General features: G+C 48.6%; 1 protein-coding gene across 1 annotated transcript in view; it reads right to left on the bottom strand.

Annotated features, from left to right (window-relative positions):
- The window catches only part of LOC144823009 (gap junction alpha-4 protein-like), a 117,905-nt gene that overhangs the window by 24,695 nt on the left and 79,194 nt on the right, over positions 1-14,016 (bottom strand). The window lies entirely within an intron of this gene.

The raw sequence follows: 14,016 nt of genomic DNA, 5'->3' as shown, positions 1-14,016 counted from the left end.
ACATATGCTGCATTTCTGCTTCCGACTTGCGATGGCGCACTGTGTGCTCCCATGGTGCATGGGTGCCTGCATCACTGGCAGGATTGGTTTTGTACAGAAAGTGACACCTTCCTGCAAAAAAACAATCCTTAAAGGCATTTTCCTTTTTCTGTGTGTGATGCGGAATGCATCACATGTAGAACAAGCATTGGCAAAGCCATTAGGTCGCACGTATGCAAGAGTTTTTGGCTTGGCCAATATGTTTTAGCAAATTTGTACACCACAGTAGCTGCTGTTCAGCATGGCTAAAAGTTAGTGGGGTAAAGGAGAGTGGCATGGAGTGGACTGTCTTAAAATGGAGTAGAGAGGAGTGTTATGGAGTGGCGTACAGTAGAGTTGAGTGACTTGGAGAGGAGTGAAGTGGAATGCCATGGAGTAGCATACAGTGTTGTGGAGTGTCATGGAGGGAGTACAGTGTCATACAGTAGAATGTCGTACAGTTGAGTGGTGTAGAATGGAGCACAGTGTTAGAGTGGAATGGCATAAAGTGTTGTGGAGTGGTGTAGAGCAGAATGGAGTGGCATAGAGGTTGTAGAGTAGAGTGCTGCAGAGTAGAATGGTGTGCACCAGAGTAGATTGTCATAGACTGGAGTGGCATAGAGTGGAGTAGAAAAGTGGTATTGAGCTGCATAGAGGTAATTGCGTAGAACGTAGTAGAGTGGAGTAGTGTCATAGAATGACATAGAGTGGAGTATAGTGCTGTAGAATGGAGTGGCATAGAGTGGAGTAGAGTGTCAGTGGAGCAAAGTTTAGTTTAATGGAGTAGAGCAGCATAGAGTGGAGTATTGTGGAATGGAATGGAGTAGAGAGGAGTGGAGTAGAGTGGCCTAGAGGGAAGAAGGGTAAAGTACAGTGGTGCAGTGTAGATTGGTGTAGAGTGCATTGGTTTTGAGTAAAGTGGTGTAGAGTGCATCCGGTGGAGTGCAGTGACATAGAGCAGAGCGGTGAAGAGGAGATTGCAGATGGCGTAGAGTACAATATCGTAGACTGTAGTGGCGCAGAGTGACACAGAGTGAAGTTCAGTGGCAAAAGGTGAAGTGGCATGGAATGCAGTGGTGTAGGGTAGAGTGCAGAGGTGTAGAGTAGAATGATATAGAGTATAGTGGTGTAATGTGAATTGGTGCAAAGTGTCTGTTGTAGGTGCAGTGGCAAAAAACACAGTTGATTGACAGAATGTAGAACAATGTCATACATTCACCCCAGTACAAGGATCTGGGCCTAAATCCATCGTTTTTTTGCACCCCACACCACCCTGGGTTAGACACTGGCTATATGCAAATCAGCTCTGACACTGTGCCTCATGGGAACAGTCCAGTCCGAACTACCAAGCCATGTCTTTCCCAGACCGGAATCAAGCATCCAAGGACCGGTTTCTGGCTATCAGCCTTCATCAGCCTGGATAGCTTGACTCCAGTGGTGTGGAGAGCCTGGGACTCACGTCTGAGCATACCCAGCCCACTCGGGGTGAAAATTGCAAAAAACACAGTTGATGGACAGAATGTAGAACAATGTCATACATTCACCCCAGTACAAGGATCTGGGCCTAAATCCATCGTTTTTTTGCACTCCACACCACCCTGGGTTAGACACTGGCTATATGCAAATCAGCTCTGACCCTGTGCCTCATGGGAACAGTCCAGTCCGAACTACCAAGCCATGTCTTTCCCAGACCGGAATCAAGCATCCAAGGACCGGTTTCTGGCTATCAGCCTTCATCAGCCTGGATAGCTTGACTCCAGTGGTGTGAAGAGCCTGGGACTCACGTCTGAGCATACCCAGCCCACTCGGGGTGAAAATTGCAAAAAACACAGTTGATGGACAGAATGTAGAACAATGTCATACATTCACCCCAGTACAAGGATCTGGGCCTAAATCCATCGTTTTTTTGCACTCCACACCACCCTGGGTTAGACACTGGCTATATGCAAATCAGCTCTGACCCTGTGCCTCATGGGAACAGTCCAGTCCGAACTACCAAGCCATGTCTATCCCAGACCGGAATCAAGCATCCAAGGACCGGTTTCTGGCTATCAGCCTTCATCATCCTGGATAGCTTGACTCCAGTGGTGTGGAGAGCCTGGGACTCACGTCTGAGCATACCCAGCCCACTCGGGGTGAAAATTGCAAAAAACACAGTTGATGGACAGAATGTAGAACAATGTCATACATTCACCCCAGTACAAGGATCTGGGCCTAAATCCATCGTTTTTTTGCACTCCACACCACCCTGGGTTAGACACTGGCTATATGCAAATCAGCTCTGACCCTGTGCCTCATGGGAACAGTCCAGTCCGAACTACCAAGCCATGTCTTTCCCAGACCGGAATCAAGCATCCAAGGACCGGTTTCTGGCTATCAGCCTTCATCAGCCTGGATAGCTTGACTCCAGTGGTGTGGAGAGCCTGGGACTCACGTCTGAGCATACCCAGCCCACTCGGGGTGAAAATTGCAAAAAACACAGTTGATGGACAGAATGTTGAACAATGTCATACATTCACCCCAGTACAAGGATCTGGGCCTAAATCCATCGTTTTTTTGCACTCCACACCACCCTGGGTTAGACACTGGCTATATGCAAATCAGCTCTGACCTTGTGCCTCATGGGAACAGTCCAGTCCGAACTACCAAGCCATGTCTATCCCAAACCGGAATCAAGCATCCAAGGACCGGTTTCTGGCTATCAGCCTTCATCAGCCTGGATAGCTTGACTCCAGTGGTGTGGAGAGCCTGGGACTCACGTCTGAGCATACCCAGCCCACTCGGGGTGAAAATTGCAAAAAACACAGTTGATGGACAGAATGTAGAACAATGTCATACATTCACCCCAGTACAAGGATCTGGGCCTAAATCCATCGTTTTTTTGCACTCCACACCACCCTGGGTTAGACACTGGCTATATGCAAATCAGCTCTGACCCTGTGCCTCATGGGAACAGTCCAGTCTGAACTACCAAGCCATGTCTTTCCCAGACCGGAATCAAGCATCCAAGGACCGGTTTCTGGCTATCAGCCTTCATCAGCCTGGATAGCTTGACTCCAGTGGTATGGAGAGCCTGGAACTCACGTCTGAGCATACCCAGCCCACTCGGGCTGAAAATTGCAAAAAACACAGTTGATGGACAGAATGTAGAACAATGTCATACATTCACCCCAGTACAAGGATCTGGGCCTAAATCCATCGTTTTTTTGCACTCCACACCACCCTGGGTTAGACACTGGCTATATGCAAATCAGCTCTGACCCTGTGCCTCATGGGAACAGTCCAGTCCGAACTACCAAGCCATGTCTTTCCCAGACCGGAATCAAGCATCCAAGGACCGGTTTCTGGCTATCAGCCTTCATCAGCCTGGATAGCTTGACTCCAGTGGTGTGGAGAGCCTGGGACTCACGTCTGAGCATACCCAGCCCACTCGGGGTGAAAATTGCAAAAAACACAGTTGATGGGCAGAATGTAGAACAATGTCATACATTCAGCCCAGTACAAGGATCTGGGCCTAAATCCATCGTTTTTTTGCACTCCACACCACCCTGGGTTAGACACTGGCTATATGCAAATCAGCTCTGACCCTGTGCCTCATGGGAACAGTCCAGTCCGAACTACCAAGCCATGTCTATCCCAGACCGGAATCAAGCATCCAAGGACCGGTTTCTGGCTATCAGCCTTCATCAGCCTGGATAGCTTGACTCCAGTGGTGTGGAGAGCCTGGGACTCACGTCTGAGCATACCCAGCCCACTCGGGGTGAAAATTGCAAAAAACACAGTTGATGGACAGAATGTAGAACAATGTCATACATTCACCCCAGTACAAGGATCTGGGCCTAAATTCATCGTTTTTTTGCACTCCACACCACCCTGGGTTAGACACTGGCTATATGCAAATCAGCTCTGACCCTGTGCCTCATGGGAACAGTCCAGTCCGAACTACCAAGCCATGTCTATCCCAGACCGGAATCAAGCATCCAAGGACCGGTTTCTGGCTATCAGCCTTCATCATCCTGGATAGCTTGACTCCAGTGGTGTGGAGAGCCTGGGACTCACGTCTGAGCATACCCAGCCCACTCGGGGTGAAAATTGCAAAAAACACAGTTGATGGACAGAATGTAGAACAATGTCATACATTCACCCCAGTACAAGGATCTGGGCCTAAATCCATCGTTTTTTTGCACTCCACACCACCCTGGGTTAGACACTGGCTATATGCAAATCAGCTCTGACCCTGTGCCTCATGGGAACAGTCCAGTCCGAACTACCAAGCCATGTCTTTCCCAGACCGGAATCAAGCATCCAAGGACCGGTTTCTGGCTATCAACCTTCATCAGCCTGGATAGCTTGACTCCAGTGGTGTGGAGAGCCTGGGACTCACGTCTGAGCATACCCAGCCCACTCGGGGTGAAAATTGCAAAAAACACAGTTGATGGACAGAATGTTGAACAATGTCATACATTCACCCCAGTACAAGGATCTGGGCCTAAATCCATCGTTTTTTTGCACTCCACACCACCCTGGGTTAGACACTGGCTATATGCAAATCAGCTCTGACCTTGTGCCTCATGGGAACAGTCCAGTCCGAACTACCAAGCCATGTCTATCCCAAACCGGAATCAAGCATCCAAGGACCGGTTTCTGGCTATCAGCCTTCATCAGCCTGGATAGCTTGACTCCAGTGGTGTGGAGAGCCTGGGACTCACGTCTGAGCATACCCAGCCCACTCGGGGTGAAAATTGCAAAAAACACAGTTGATGGACAGAATGTAGAACAATGTCATACATTCACCCCAGTACAAGGATCTGGGCCTAAATCCATCGTTTTTTTGCACTCCACACCACCCTGGGTTAGACACTGGCTATATGCAAATCAGCTCTGACCCTGTGCCTCATGGGAACAGTCCAGTCTGAACTACCAAGCCATGTCTTTCCCAGACCGGAATCAAGCATCCAAGGACCGGTTTCTGGCTATCAGCCTTCATCAGCCTGGATAGCTTGACTCCAGTGGTATGGAGAGCCTGGAACTCACGTCTGAGCATACCCAGCCCACTTGGGCTGAAAATTGCAAAAAACACAGTTGATGGACAGAATGTAGAACAATGTCATACATTCACCCCAGTACAAGGATCTGGGCCTAAATCCATCGTTTTTTTGCACTCCACACCACCCTGGGTTAGACACTGGCTATATGCAAATCAGCTCTGACCCTGTGCCTCATGGGAACAGTCCACTCCGAACTACCAAGCCATGTCTTTCCCAGACCGGAATCAAGCATCCAAGGACCGGTTTCTGGCTATCAGCCTTCATCAGCCTGGATAGCTTGACTCCAGTGGTGTGGAGAGCCTGGGACTCACGTCTGAGCATACCCAGCCCACTCGGGGTGAAAATTGCAAAAAACACAGTTGATGGGCAGAATGTAGAACAATGTCATACATTCAGCCCAGTACAAGGATCTGGGCCTAAATCCATTGTTTTTTTGCACTCCACACCACCCTGGGTTAGACACTGGCTATATGCAAATCAGCTCTGACCCTGTGCCTCATGGGAACAGTCCAGTCCGAACTACCAAGCCATGTCTATCCCAGACCGGAATCAAGCATCCAAGGACCGGTTTCTGGCTATCAGCCTTCATCAGCCTGGATAGCTTGACTCCAGTGGTGTGGAGAGCCTGGGACTCACGTCTGAGCATACCCAGCCCACTCGGGGTGAAAATTGCAAAAAACACAGTTGATGGACAGAATGTAGAACAATGTCATACATTCACCCCAGTACAAGGATCTGGGCCTAAATCCATTGTTTTTTTGCACTCCACACCACCCTGGGTTAGACACTGGCTATATGCAAATCAGCTCTGACCCTGTGCCTCATGGGAACAGTCCAGTCCGAACTACCAAGCCATGTCTATTCCAGACCGGAATCAAGCATCCAAGGACCGGTTTCTGGCTATCAGCCTTCATCAGCCTGGATAGCTTGACTCCAGTGGTGTGGAGAGCCTGGGACTCACGTCTGAGCATACCCAGCCCACTCGGGGGGAAAATTGCAAAAAACACAGTTGATGGACAGAATGTAGAACAATGTCATACATTCACCCCAGTACAAGGATCTGGGCCTAAATCCATCGTTTTTTTGCACTCCATACCACCCTGGGTTAGACACTGGCTATATGCAAATCAGCTCTGACCCTGTGCCTCATGGGAACAGTCCAGTCCGAACTACCAAGCCATGTCTTTCCCAGACCGGAATCAAGCATCCAAGGACCGGTTTCTGGCTATCAGCCTTCATCAGCCTGGATAGCTTGACTCCAGTGGTGTGGAGAGCCTGGGACTCACGTCTGAGCATACCCAGCCCACTCGGGGTGAAAATTGCAAAAAACACAGTTGATGGACAGAATGTAGAACAATGTCATACATTCACCCCAGTACAAGGATCTGGGCCTAAATCCATCGTTTTTTTGCACTCCACACCACCCTGGGTTAGACACTGGCTATATGCAAATCAGCTCTGACCTTGTGCCTCATGGGAACAGTCCAGTCCGAACTACCAAGCCATGTCTATCCCAGACCGGAATCAAGCATCCAAGGACCGGTTTCTGGCTATCAGCCTTCATCAGCCTGGATAGCTTGACTCCAGTGGTGTGGAGAGCCTGGGACTCACGTCTAAGCATACCCAGCCCACTCGGGGTGAAAATTGCAAAAAACACAGTTGATGGACAGAATGTAGAACAATGTCATACATTCACCCCAGTACAAGGATCTGGGCCTAAATCCATCGTTTTTTTGCACTCCACACCACCCTGGGTTAGACACTGGCTATATGCAAATCAGCTCTGACCCTGTGCCTCATGGGAACAGTCCAGTCTGAACTACCAAGCCATGTCTTTCCCAGACCGGAATCAAGCATCCAAGGACCGGTTTCTGGCTATCAGCCTTCATCAGCCTGGATAGCTTGACTCCAGTGGTATGGAGAGCCTGGGACTCACGTCTGAGCATACCCAGCCCACTCGGGGTGAAAATTGCAAAAAACACAGTTGATGGACAGAATGTAGAACAGTGTCATACATTCACCCCAGTACAAGGATCTGGGCCTAAATCCATCGTTTTTTTGCACTCCACACCACCCTGGGTTAGACACTGGCTATATGCAAATCAGCTCTGACCCTGTGCCTCATGGGAACAGTCCAGTCCGAACTACCAAGCCATGTCTTTCCCAGACCGGAATCAAGCATCCAAGGACCGGTTTCTGGCTATCTGCCTTCATCAGCCTGAATAGCTTGACTCCAGTGGTGTGGAGAGCCTGGGACTCACGTCTGAGCATACCCAGCCCACTCGGGGTGAAAATTGCAAAAAACACAGTTGATGGACAGAATGTAGAACAATGTCATACATTCACCCCAGTACAAGGATCTGGGCCTAAATCCATCGTTTTTTTGCACTCCACACCACCCTGGGTTAGACACTGGCTATATGCAAATCAGCTCTGACCCTGTGCCTCATGGGAACAGTCCAGTCCGAACTACCAAGCCATGTCTTTCCCAGACCGGAATCAAGCATCCAAGGACCGGTTTCTGGCTATCAGCCTTCATCAGCCTGGATAGCTTGACTCCAGTGGTGTGGAGAGCCTGGGACTCACGTCTGAGCATACCCAGCCCACTCGGGGTGAAAATTGCAAAAAACACAGTTGATGGACAGAATGTAGAACAATGTCATACATTCACCCCAGTACAAGGATCTGGGCCTAAATCCATCGTTTTTTTGCACTCCACACCACCCTGGGTTAGACACTGGCTATATGCAAATCAGCTCTGACCCTGTGCCTCATGGGAACAGTCCAGTCCGAACTACCAAGCCATGTCTTTCCCAGACCGGAATCAAGCATCCAAGGACCGGTTTCTGGCTATCAGCCTTCATCAGGCTGGATAGCTTGACTCCAGTGGTGTGGAGAGCCTGGGACTCACGTCTGAGCATACCCAGCCCACTCGGGGTGAAAATTGCAAAAAACACAGTTGATGGACAGAATGTAGAACAATGTCATACATTCACCCCAGTACAAGGATCTGGGCCTAAATCCATCGTTTTTTTGCACTCCACGCCACCCTGGGTTAGACACTGGCTATATGCAAATCAGCTCTGACCCTGTGCCTCATGGGAACAGTCCAGTCCGAACTACCAAGCCATGTCTATCCCAGACCGGAATCAAGCATCCAAGGACCGGTTTCTGGCTATCAGCCTTCATCAGCCTGGATAGCTTGACTCCAGTGGTGTGGAGAGCCTGGGACTCACGTCTGAGCATACCCAGCCCACTCGGGGTGAAAATTGCAAAAAACACAGTTGATGGACAGAATGTAGAACAATGTCATACATTCACCCCAGTACAAGGATCTGGGCCTAAATCCATCGTTTTTTTGCACTCCACACCACCCTGGGTTAGACACTGGCTATATGCAAATCAGCTCTGACCCTGTGCCTCATGTGGGCTGGGTATGCTCAGACGTGAGTCCCAGGCTCTCCACACCACTGGAGTCAAGCTATCCAGGCTGAATGAAGGCTGATAGCCAGAAACCGGTCCTTGGATGCTTGATTCCGGTCTGGGAAAGACATGGCTTGGTAGTTCGGACTGGACTGTTCCCATGAGGCACAGGGTCAGAGCTGATTTGCATATAGCCAGTGTCTAACCCAGGGTGGTGTGGAGTGCAAAAAAACGATGGATTTAGGCCCAGATCCTTGTACTGGGGTGAATGTATGACATTGTTCTACATTCTGTCCATCAACTGTGTTTTTTGCAATTTTCACCCCGAGTCGGCTGGGTATGCTCAGACGTGAGTCCCAGGCTCTCCACACCACTGGAGTCAAGCTATCCAGGCTGAATGAAGGCTGATAGCCAGAAACCGGTCCTTGGATGCTTGATTCCGGTCTGGGAAAGACATGGCTTGGTAGTTCGGACTGGACTGTTCACATGAGGCACAGGGTCAGAGCTGATTTGCATATAGCCAGTGTCTAACCCAGAGTGGTGTGGAGTGCAAAAAAACGATGGATTTAGGCCCAGATCTTTGTACTGGGGTGAATGTATGACATTGTTCTACATTCTGTCCATCAACTGTGTTTTTTGCAATTTTCACCCCGAGTGGGCTGGGTATGCTTAGACGTGAGTCCCAGGCTCTCCACACCACTGGAGTCAAGCTATCCAGGCTGAATGAAGGCTGATAGCCAGAACCCGGTCCTTGGATGCTTGATTCCGGTCTGGGAAAGACATGGCTTGGTAGTTCGGACTGGACTGTTCCCATGAGGCACAGGGTCAGAGCTGATTTGCATATAGCCAGTGTCTAACCCAGGGTGGTGTGGAGTGCAAAAAAACTATGGATTTAGGCCCAGATCCTTGTACTGGGGTGAATGTATGACATTGTTCTACATTCTGTCCATCAACTGTGTTTTTTGCAATTTTCACCCCGAGTGGGCTGGGTATGCTCAGACGTGAGTCCCAGGCTCTCCACACCACTGGAGTCAAGCTATCCAGGCTGAATGAAGGCTGATAGCCAGAAACCGGTCCTTGGATGCTTGATTCCGGTCTGGGAAAGACATGGCTTGGTAGTTCGGACTGGACTGTTCCCATGAGGCACAGGGTCAGAGCTGATTTGCATATAGCCAGTGTCTAACCCAGGGTGGTGTGGAGTGCAAAATAACGATGGATTTAGGCCCAGATCCTTGTACTGGGGTGAATGTATGACATTGTTCTACATTCTGTCCATCAACTGTGTTTTTTGCAATTTTCACCCTGAGTGGGCTGGGTATGCTCAGAGGTGAGTCCCAGGCTCTCCACACCACTGGAGTCAAGCTATCCAGGCTGAATGAAGGCTGATAGCCAGAAACCGGTCCTTGGATGCTTGATTCCGGTCTGGGAAAGACATGGCTTGGTAGTTCGGACTGGACTGTTCCCATGAGGCACAGGGTCAGAGCTGATTTGCATATAGCCAGTGTCTAACCCAGGGTGGTGTGGAGTGCAAAAAAACGATGGATTTAGGCCCAGATCCTTGTACTGGGGTGAATGTATGACATTGTTCTACATTCTGTCCATCAACTGTGTTTTTTGCAATTTTCACCCCGAGTGGGCTGGGTATGCTCAGACGTGAGTCCCAGGCTCTCCACACCACTGGAGTCAAGCTATCCAGGCTGAATGAAGGTTGATAGCCAGAAACCGGTCCTTGGATGCTTGATTCCGGTCTGGGAAAGACATGGCTTGGTAGTTCGGACTGGACTGTTCCCATGAGGCACAGGGTCAGAGCTGATTTGCATATAGCCAGTGTCTAACCAAGGGTGGTATGGAGTGCAAAAAAACGATGGATTTAGGCCCAGATCCTTGTACTGGGGTGAATGTATGACATTGTTCTACATTCTGTCCATCAACTGTGTTTTTTGCAATTTTCACCCCGAGTGGGCTGGGTATGCTCAGACGTGAGTCCCAGGCTCTCCACACCACTGGAGTCAAGCTATCCAGGCTGAATGAAGGCTGATAGCCAGAAACCGGTCCTTGGATGCTTGATTCCGGTCTGGGAAAGACATGGCTTGGTAGTTCGGACTGGACTGTTCCCATGAGGCACAGGGTCAGAGCTGATTTGCATATAGCCAGTGTCTAACCCAGGGTGGTGTGGAGTGCAAAAAAAAGATGGATTTAGGCCCAGATCCTTGTACTGGGGTGAATGTATGACATTGTTCAACATTCTGTCCATCAACTGTGTTTTTTGCAATTTTCCCCCCGAGTGGGCTGGGTATGCTCAGACGTGAGTCCCAGGCTCTCCACACCACTGGAGTCAAGCTATCCAGGCTGAATGAAAGCTGATAGCCAGAAACCGGTCCTTGGATGCTTGATTCCGGTCTGGGAAAGACATGGCTTGGTAGTTCGGACTGGACTGTTCCCATGAGGCACAGGGTCAGAGCTGATTTGCATATAGCCAGTGTCTAACCCAGGGTGGTGTGGAGTGCAAAAAAACGATGGATTTAGGCCCAGATCCTTGTACTGGGCTGAATGTATGACATTGTTCTACATTCTGTCCATCAACTTTGTTTTTTGCAATTTTCACCCCGAGTGGGCTGGGTATGCTCAGACGTGAGTCCCAGGCTCTCCACACCACTGGAGTCAAGCTATCCAGGCTGAATGAAGGCTGATAGCCAGAAACCGGTCCTTGGATGCTTGATTCCGGTCTGGGAAAGACATGGCTTGGTAGTTCGGACTGGACTGTTCCCATGAGGCACAGGGTCAGAGCTGATTTGCATATAGCCAGTGTCTAACCCAGGGTGGTGTGGAGTGCAAAAAAACGATGGATTTAGGCCCAGATCCTTGTACTGGGGTGAATGTATGACATTGTTCTACATTCTGTCCATCAACTGTGTTGTTTGCAGTAGGTGCAGTGGCATACAATGCGTTGCTTTTGAGTAAAGTGATTAGAGCGCACTGGCATAGAGTGCAGTGGTTTAGAGTACAGTGGCATAGCGCAGACTGGAGTGGTGCAGAGTGGTGTAGAGTAGCATAGAATGCAGTGGTATAGAGTGCAGTGGCATAGAGTCAGTGGTTTAGAGTACAGTGGCATAGCACAGACTGGAGTGGTGCAGAGTGGTGTAGAGTAGCATAGAATGCAGTGGTATAGAGTGCAGTGGCATAGGATAGATTGTTTTTAGTAGAATGGAGTGGTACAGGGTAGAGTACAGTGGCATAGAATAGAAAGATGTAAAGTAGAGTGGCACATCATTAATTGCTGTGACGTAGAGTGCAGTGGTGCAGAGTGGGGTAGAGTTGCATAGACTGCATTGGCATAGAGTGCGGTGGCGGAGAGTAGATTGTTTCAGAGCAAGTTGAAGTGGTGTAGAGTGGAGTGGTGCAGGGAAGAGTGGAGTAGTATAGAAAAGTGGTGTAGAGTTTGTTGGCGTACAGTGCAGTCTTGCAGAGTGGAGTGGTGTGGTGTGGAATGGTGCAGAGTGGAGTGGCATAAACTGGAGTGGTGTAGCGTGCAGTGTCATAGAGTGCAGTGCTGCACAGTAGATTAGAGTGGCCTGGAGTGCATTGCTGTAGAGTACAGTAGAGTGGCATAGAGTGGTGCAGAGTAGAGTACAGTGGCACAGAGTAAAGTAGCACAGAGTAGAGTAGCAAAGAGTTCAGTGGAAGAAAGTGCAGTGCTACACAACAGAGTGTCATAGAGTGCAGTTGCTTGGAGTGCATGGGTATAGAGTGCAGTGGTGCAGAGCAAATTGACAGAATGCATTAAATTAACATGGCCGTTTTTCGCCAAAATCTAACGTCTGCTAAAATCCTGATTTAGCCATCTCTAACATAGGTGGTGGATTATGCTGATACGACCCCTGTGGGTCGTATCAGCATCGCCCTTTTGCAATGAACATTGCTGGAAAACCAGCGATGTTCCCTGCAAAAGGGCGATAACCTCGTTATCTCTGGAATTTGTATCGCCCTGGAGTAACGCGCTGTTAATTACGCGCTACAAGGGGGATAAATACCAGAGATAGCCTGCGATAATAAAATTATCGCTAAGCACGGCCAGCGATGATTATCGCTGGCCGTTGTTAATATGCCCCACATTTTGCGCACTTTATTTTGTTTGTTGCTCAGCTCCTCATGGATAAACGATTTGCACAAAGGCTGACGGGTTTACGACACCTGACACCACTCGAGTGTCACAAGTTCTGCCCCAGCTAGACCTCACTCATTTTCGTTCTTCAAAAATGTATAAAATCAGTATAACTTCACTAAGTTCAGTAACAAAAACAGATGTTATCAACGCTCTAAAGTTGCATAATATTACGTGCACAAGCCTAAACGTCTATCACCTTTTCTGTGTAATGTAGATATAGAGTAGACAGTGACCTCTTGTGGATCACAGACAAACTTCAGCGTCTGTTGACGCTTCCTCAAGCTAAACTTGAAAAGTCACTGGTAAAATGCAAATACTTCGAACACTACCCATCATTTGCGAAGGAGAGAATATGATTTAAGGCAAGCTCTGAATTGCAATGAATTTCTATAACTTATATAAATGTAATAAGTATATATGTAGCAGTTTCAGGTGTGTAGCTTCCAGGATCTGCAATAAAATGCATAACCTGGGCTCTTATTTCATCAGCCTTGGATAGGTGAGTCACCTGCACAGGGATTGTAATCTAAGATATTCAGTCATCTGAAAAGGGTGCTTATCTCACTTAGCCATTTTATGGAGCATTAACAGCTTATACATTTTAATTTCAAATCCAATCATTGTCTTTGTGATGGGGCTGTTTTTGCATTCGTCCAAACCCGTCACCGCCCCTTGCTGGGGGTACATTCAGTTAAACGTCCCCGTCTTTCCAGAGTTACAGATATCTCCAGACCCCTGAGGACGAAGGGAAATTAAACAGATGTCTCCCCACCTCCTTGTGGACTATACACCTAAACAACATAGATATCCACATCATTACCCTGTTACTACTTTGACCAACTGGCATTGGTGCAAATTCCGGACGGTGAGTGTAAAAATTCAGGACAAAGGACCAACGTTCAGGACAAAAATTCAGGACACAAGGTCAAAATTCAGGACAAAAATTCAGGACACAAGGTCAAAATTCAGGACAAAACTTCGGTGAAAAAAAGGTACGTTTTACAGACACATCAGAGGAAGATGCGCCGTAGTATAAATACATAATTGGGCCTTTGGTGCGCCAGTGGAAGGGCGAGATTTTGATCGATACCTTATCACTATTGATCCAAACCTCGATCTGGTCGACTGAACCTTTGTTGCCTGTCTTTGAGGAAGAAAGTGCCTCTGTTACCAAGCTAGTTCACCCAATAAAGGACCCCGCTCCAAAAGATCACAAACAACTTCTAGCTTTCAAAAGTTTATTGTAAGCTTAGGATAAGCTGCAAATACAGGCATCTCAGAATGAGATTCACGAGATACACAGGTCCAACTACATACATGTGCTCTCTGAAAGCCCTCAGACGAGCAACGGAAATTACTAAC

The sequence above is a fragment of the Lissotriton helveticus genome, chromosome 3_1 (assembly GCF_964261635.1).
Source record: "Lissotriton helveticus chromosome 3_1, aLisHel1.1, whole genome shotgun sequence".
NCBI classification, from domain to species: Eukaryota; Metazoa; Chordata; class Amphibia; order Caudata; family Salamandridae; genus Lissotriton; species Lissotriton helveticus.
The sequence above is the reverse complement of the archived record's forward strand: the minus strand, read 5'-3'. Positions and strand labels throughout refer to the sequence as shown.